This window comes from Gnatocerus cornutus, unplaced genomic scaffold, assembly GCF_029298725.1.
Source record: "Gnatocerus cornutus isolate USDA-ARS CGAHR unplaced genomic scaffold, icGnaCorn1.1 ctg00000305.1, whole genome shotgun sequence".
In the NCBI taxonomy this organism is placed as follows: Eukaryota; Metazoa; Arthropoda; class Insecta; order Coleoptera; family Tenebrionidae; genus Gnatocerus; species Gnatocerus cornutus.
The window spans coordinates 27,501-34,144 of NW_028275624.1; the positions used below are offsets into that span (position 1 = coordinate 27,501).

General features: G+C 45.8%; 3 non-coding genes across 3 annotated transcripts in view; all 3 read right to left on the bottom strand.

Annotated features, from left to right (window-relative positions):
• The window catches only part of LOC148165479 (large subunit ribosomal RNA), a 4,040-nt gene extending 3,161 nt beyond the window's left edge, over positions 1–879 (bottom strand). Inside the window, exon 1 of the ribosomal RNA XR_015771437.1 lies at positions 1–879. This exon is cut by the window's left edge and continues 3,161 nt beyond it. This is a non-coding gene — a ribosomal RNA (large subunit ribosomal RNA).
• Positions 880–1,537: 658 nt separating this feature from the next.
• Positions 1,538–1,694, bottom strand: LOC148165480 (5.8S ribosomal RNA). The gene has a single exon (XR_015771438.1). It is a non-coding gene; the product is annotated as a 5.8S ribosomal RNA (ribosomal RNA).
• A 1,616-nt stretch (positions 1,695–3,310) lies between these two features.
• On the bottom strand, positions 3,311–5,231 carry LOC148165481 (small subunit ribosomal RNA). The gene has a single exon (XR_015771440.1). It is a non-coding gene; the product is annotated as a small subunit ribosomal RNA (ribosomal RNA).
• Between the last annotated feature and the right edge of the window lie 1,413 nt (positions 5,232–6,644).

Genomic DNA, 6,644 nt, shown 5'->3' on the forward strand with positions numbered 1-6,644 from the left:
AGACGGGTCCTGAAAGTACCCAAAGCTATAGCGTCGCAGATCGGCGTTTCAACGAGGTCTGTCCGAGAACACCTCAGCGAACAGCCACCCGGGGACGGGACCGGCACCAGGTCCGATCACCATCACGACGGGCGCGCTTGCCGAAGGTCGGACGCTAACTGTGTAGCGGCCCCGCGCCATCTGTATACCGTCGAGCGAGCCGATCGGGAAACACCACGGGTTCATTCGGCGAACGGCGAACCGTCCGAACGAGCTCCACCGCGGGCCTTAGACCGGCACTCAACGGATCGCGACGTCCTACAGGGGGAGAAGTGCACGCGTTCGACGGCAGATCGACAAAACGAAAGGTGCAAACGACGCGTACGCCATCTGTCACACGATCGTCCAGCGCCGCCATCGAGTCACGCTGAATCTCCCCTTTCGACCTTTCGGGTTTCTCAGGTTTACCCCTGAACGGTTTCACGTACTATTGAACTCTCTCTTCAAAGTTCTTTTCAACTTTCCCTCACGGTACTTGTTCGCTATCGGTCTCGTGGTCATATTTAGCCTTAGATGGAGTTTACCACCCACTTAGGGCTGCACTCTCAAGCAACCCGACTCTGAGGAGAGATCCTCCCGTTATCGGCAGCGGTCGCTACGGGCCTGGCACCCTCTATGGGCTGTGGCCCCGTTCAAGATGGACTTGGACGCGCCGCACGATCTCGGGATGACGGATCCTCCCTAACACCACATTTCCCGGCGTCCGGTTTCGGCCGCGGGATTCGGTGCTGGGCTTCTCCCTGTTCGCTCGCCGCTACTGAGGGAATCCTAGTTAGTTTCTTTTCCTCCGCTTAGTAATATGCTTAAATTCAGCGGGTAGTCTCACCTGCTCTGAGGTCGCATATGAAAAATAAAAATTTTTCATTCGGTCATTTCGACGATCACGACACGTCTCCCATTCCTTGCTATACGTGTTCGTCATTTTTCTTTTTAAAAAATGGCTAAGTTTACAGAAACGCTTACGATCTGACGTCTGTCGCGATTTGCATTACACGTCTCGGACACGACGACCGTCTATAACGTTCTCAACCTTAAAACGCCATTTTTTTTTTTAAATGACGACATGTTGAAGAAATAGGACGTGCTACGCCGAAAGACCAGCCAACAACTACAACAAGTAGTAGTTGGTCGCTTTCGCGTCTTAAGATGTCGCGCAAATTTACTCGCTGCACGAGAAACGCACACAAACACACGATTCTACGACACACCACGCAAGAACATGTGCCGACGTAAACACTTTCGTATTTATGATTCGCAAGGTGGACGTCCGACGGACTTTGTAAAAAAAAAATACAAAGCATACCCGTCCCGTCCTTTTTGACGAAAAAACACGCTCGAGTAAACGTCTCGGCACACGTTCGAGGCGTGCGTCGTTATATCGTGACGTAAGTGACGATCACGTACATTAATGAGTACCTATTCGACGCGTCGCAACACATCCAACACGCTCCGACGTTTTCGTCCGAAAACGAAAACCGAGCAGTCTTTGAAATTGACACGACCCTCAGCCAGGAGTGGTCCGGGAACATTATATCCGAGGACCGCAATGTGCGTTCGAAATGTCGATGTTCATGTGTCCTGCAGTTCACAAGTTGACGCGCAATTAGCTGCGTTCTTCATCGACCCACGAGCCAAGTGATCCACCGTTCAGGGTAATCTTTTTAAAATTTAAACGCTCGTTCCACAAGAACCCCGATCATGCCGATCGTCCAGCTGTCTATACACGTCTTGCAAAAATTTTTGCGTACGTGCGTACATCCGAAACGAAAATGATCTTCGTGGTTCCGAAACGTGCCACGTCTAAAATTTCGGTGTTGTGGTATGGATATTTATGATTCTCGCTCTTAATTGTCTTTCGTCCGTACTTTCTCGTCTGAAAGGGAACGCGATCGTCGGTCTCAGTTTTACGCGTACGAAAAAATTAAAAAAAATATTAACCCAAACACAAATTTGTATCCGCGCACCGAAAAAGAAGCACTTTTCTTTTTCACGCGGTCTCCGCTTTTACACGCAAAGTACGAGCATGTATGTGTGAAGATGGGACATGTTCGATACGATTTTAATTAGGAATTTGCCAATTTCCTTTTTCTCAGCAATAATTTTAATAAATAATGCTGCTTTCTCTCATAAACTACATTTTCGGTAGTTTTCCTTTATTGTGTCTTTCATTTAGTGTGCGTGTGTCAAGCACTTTAAAAAGTGTGACGAAGAGACGGTTTTTGATCGATCGGAATCAACACATCATTACATCATCGTACTCGTTATGAAAAAGCGAATTAGTATCCGCCGTAAGCGAAAAGAGATTTTCGCGGGCGGTCTTTGTGTTCGTGTTTCAATTTTCTTTCTATATTTTTTCGTCGCCAAACCGAAGACAGATCGTGAATTTTGACGAAAAAATCTATAGACGTGCCAGACTGAGCGTCTAACATAAAATCCTCAAGTTTACCGTTCTATATCGTGACTTAATGACGATTGACGGTGTATATAATTTTGAAATGGTGCAGTCGTACGCTCCGTAAAGAGAATTTTACCGTTTCTAACGAAATCACTTTACCACATCTACCAAAAACATTAAAAAAGCAAGGTGTGATGTGTGTGTGATCGCTCGTTTAACGGCGCTTTCAAAAAACTCTTTGAAGCGTCTAACGACGAACATCATTCACGCGAATCGTAAAATCGGGAGCGTTTCTCGCCGGTCCCGTAGCCGGGCGTAAATCATTTAAAACCCACGGAGTCGTAACCTAATTCGACACCTGCGATTTTCTTCTTTCTCGACTACTCTGCTACATCCTCTCCGTGTGTCCGAAAAAAGAGGACTTCTAACGTCTTTCGACTTTCGCGGTGGAGTTCACAACTTTCCGCGATCCGGTCGAAAAACCGAAAGCGTCCCTCCTTTTTTCCATCATTGGAAAAGATCGAGAGATAGTACAAAAAAAATCAAAAAATCTAGGTACCCGAAGAAACAGCCGTATGCCCGAGCGAATTCGGTTTTTCTCGTTCAAAAAAGGTGAAAAACTCGATCGCAAGGACCGGCGCTGCGGGCCAGCGTAACGCTATTGTTTTTCCGAATATGTACGATTCGTAGTTCAAAACGTCGTACACACGGTGTTTCAAAAAGAAACAAGCAACGGCACGACAAAAGATCGTGCCGTCGACTCCATGTCATCGACGACGGTGTTGTAAAAACATAAAGTGTACATCGACACGATCAAATAAAAATGCATAATAATAAATTATACATATGTCAAAATTCGTGTGTACGAGGACACGTTAATGATCCTTCCGCAGGTTCACCTACGGAAACCTTGTTACGACTTTTACTTCCTCTAAATGATCAAGTTTGGTCATCTTCCCAGCGACATCGACGACGTCGAAACGCCATCGCGTACCGGTCCGAAGACCTCACTAAATCATTCAATCGGTAGTAGCGACGGGCGGTGTGTACAAAGGGCAGGGACGTAATCAACGCGAGCTTATGACTCACGCTTACTGGGAATTCCTCGTTCATGGGGAACAATTGCAAGCCCCAATCCCTAGCACGAAGGAGGTTCAGCGGGTTACCCGGACCGCTCGGTCAGGGAGGACACGCTGATTCCTTCAGTGTAGCGCGCGTGCGGCCCAGAACATCTAAGGGCATCACAGACCTGTTATTGCTCAATCTCGTGCGGCTAGAAGCCGCCTGTCCCTCTAAGAAGAATTGTTTGTACGCCGACAGTAAAAACCGCGCACGACCACCGGGCGAACCCAGGATCGACGGGCCTTTGGGATGTCGAAATACGCCTATTTAGCAGGCTAGAGTCTCGTTCGTTATCGGAATTAACCAGACAAATCGCTCCACCAACTAAGAACGGCCATGCACCACCACCCACCGAATCAAGAAAGAGCTCTCAATCTGTCAATCCTTCCGGTGTCCGGGCCTGGTGAGGTTTCCCGTGTTGAGTCAAATTAAGCCGCAGGCTCCACTCCTGGTGGTGCCCTTCCGTCAATTCCTTTAAGTTTCAGCTTTGCAACCATACTTCCCCCGGAACCCAAAAGCTTTGGTTTCCCGGAAGCTGCCCGCCGAGTCATCGGAAGAACGTCGGCGGATCGCTAGCTGGCATCGTTTATGGTTAGAACTAGGGCGGTATCTGATCGCCTTCGAACCTCTAACTTTCGTTCTTGATCAATGAAAGCGTTTTTGGCAAATGCTTTCGCTTCTGTCCGTCTTGCGACGATCCAAGAATTTCACCTCTAACGTCGCAATACGAATGCCCCCATCCGTTCCTATTAATCATTACCTCGGGGTTCCGAAAACCAACAAAATAGAACCGAGGTCCTATTCCATTATTCCATGCACACAGTATTCAGGCGAAGTTTTAGCCTGCTTTAAGCACTCTAATTTGTTCAAAGTAAACGTGCCGGCCCACCTCGACACTCAATGAAGAGCACCGCGGCGGGATTGAGTTGGGCCGCCCTCTCGAGCTAAGCCCACCGGCAGGACGTCCCGCGGCACGCCAGTTGACACCGCGAACGATGAACCGGCGGCGCGGGACACAGATTCGACTACGAGCTTTTTAACCGCAACAACTTTAATATACGCTATTGGAGCTGGAATTACCGCGGCTGCTGGCACCAGACTTGCCCTCCAATTGATCCTCGTTAAAGGGTTTAGAGTGTACTCATTCCGATTACGGGGCCTCGGATGAGTCCCGTATCGTTATTTTTCGTCACTACCTCCCCGTGCCGGGAGTGGGTAATTTGCGCGCCTGCTGCCTTCCTTGGATGTGGTAGCCGTTTCTCAGGCTCCCTCTCCGGAATCGAACCCTGATTCCCCGTTACCCGTTACAACCATGGTAGGCGCAGAACCTACCATCGACAGTTGATAAGGCAGACATTTGAAAGATGCGTCGCCGGTGCGAGACCGTGCGATCAGCGTAAAGTTATTCAGAGTCACCAAGTTGTACGATGACGGAGACCGCCACCGATTGGTTTTGATCTAATAAAAGCGCTCCTTCCGTTTCCGGTTGGAGCTCTGTTTGCATGTATTAGCTCTAGAATTACCACAGTTATCCAAGTAAATGTGGGTACGATCTAAGGAACCATAACTGATTTAATGAGCCTTTCGCGGTTTCACCTTAATTTGGCTTGTACTGAGACATGCATGGCTTAATCTTTGAGACAAGCATATGACTACTGGCAGGATCAACCAGGGAACTGCGTTCTTGTTTTAAAATAAGAGAGTTTTAGTCTTTCTTTCCTTCTAGTCATATAAGCTACAATAATCGTAGAATTTCGGAAAGACACCTGCTGCTCTTATAAAAAACTGAACACTTTCCTATTATTGTTTTGAAGAAAGTGTGCGTGTCTGCGAAACGAAAACCTCGTAAGAAGAGACGTAACGCCACGCGATCTTTCTGGATGGAAAATTTTTCGACATTTTTTTCACATCATCCTTGATTGAATCTCCTGCAACAATTTTATTCTTATTCATCCGTTCTAAGTTGTCGTCGTCGTCGAAATAAATAATTTGTACACACTTCGGGGTACACGTTTGTCAAAATTCATGAAATGCAACGTAACATTTTTACTTTAATAAATTTTTACAGTGCATTCAGATCGACTAAACGAACAACGACGGATGAATTGATTTATGGATTTTTATTTGTTGCGACTCATCGGAGGAGAGAGTGAAGAAAAAATAATCCAATATCATGGTTACGGAATAATTTTCTATGACTTTTTCATCCTTGTTTGAATCTTGCAACAATTAATTTTATTCATCCGTTCTAAGTTGTCGTCGTCGTCGAAATAAATAATTTGTACACATTTCGGTACACGTTTGTCAAAATTCATGAAATGCAAACGTAACATTTTACTTTAATAAATTTTTACAGTGCATTCAGATCGACTAAACGAACAACGACGGATGGATTACTTATTTTTGTTGCGACTCATCGGACGAAAAGTAGAAACATAATCCTCCATTGTAATATAGTTTTTACGGAAAATTTTTCTTTTATTTTATATCCTTGATTGAATGCTGCATTTTATCCGTCTTTTTTTCGTCAAAAACAGAGATCAATGCGATTCATCGGACGAAGAAATAATTTCCCAGTTCAAAATTTAGAGATTTTTGGGCACATCGACTTGAAATTTTATCGTAAAGAAAAAATATCGTCGTCGACAAGCAAAAGTTCAAACATTCTCCATACTCTTCGCTAGATTGAAAGCGACGGTTTATTGTGAGATTTCTCTTTAGAAATATTCACACGTTACGAGTTTATGAAATTTTATTTATTTCAAAATTCTCGCTCGGACTTTAGTGAGTTGACGCATTTGTTAATTTTTGGTCGTTCTGACACGAACACATAAAATCTTTGATTGCATTTGGACCGCTAACATAGAAACGCTCGCCGCATCCGCAATCTCGCTGTGCATGGTCAATGGCAAGATTTGTCATCCCTCAAACGATGGTGGGTCCACAGGGTACACATTCCGGCCATCGTCCCAACTACGGGTAAGTCGCGGTGTACGAGAGGTAACAAGATAATCGGACGCACATAAAATCACATTTCGATCGTACGCTTTTGTCCGCTGCTACATACCACCACTACTATCCCTATATA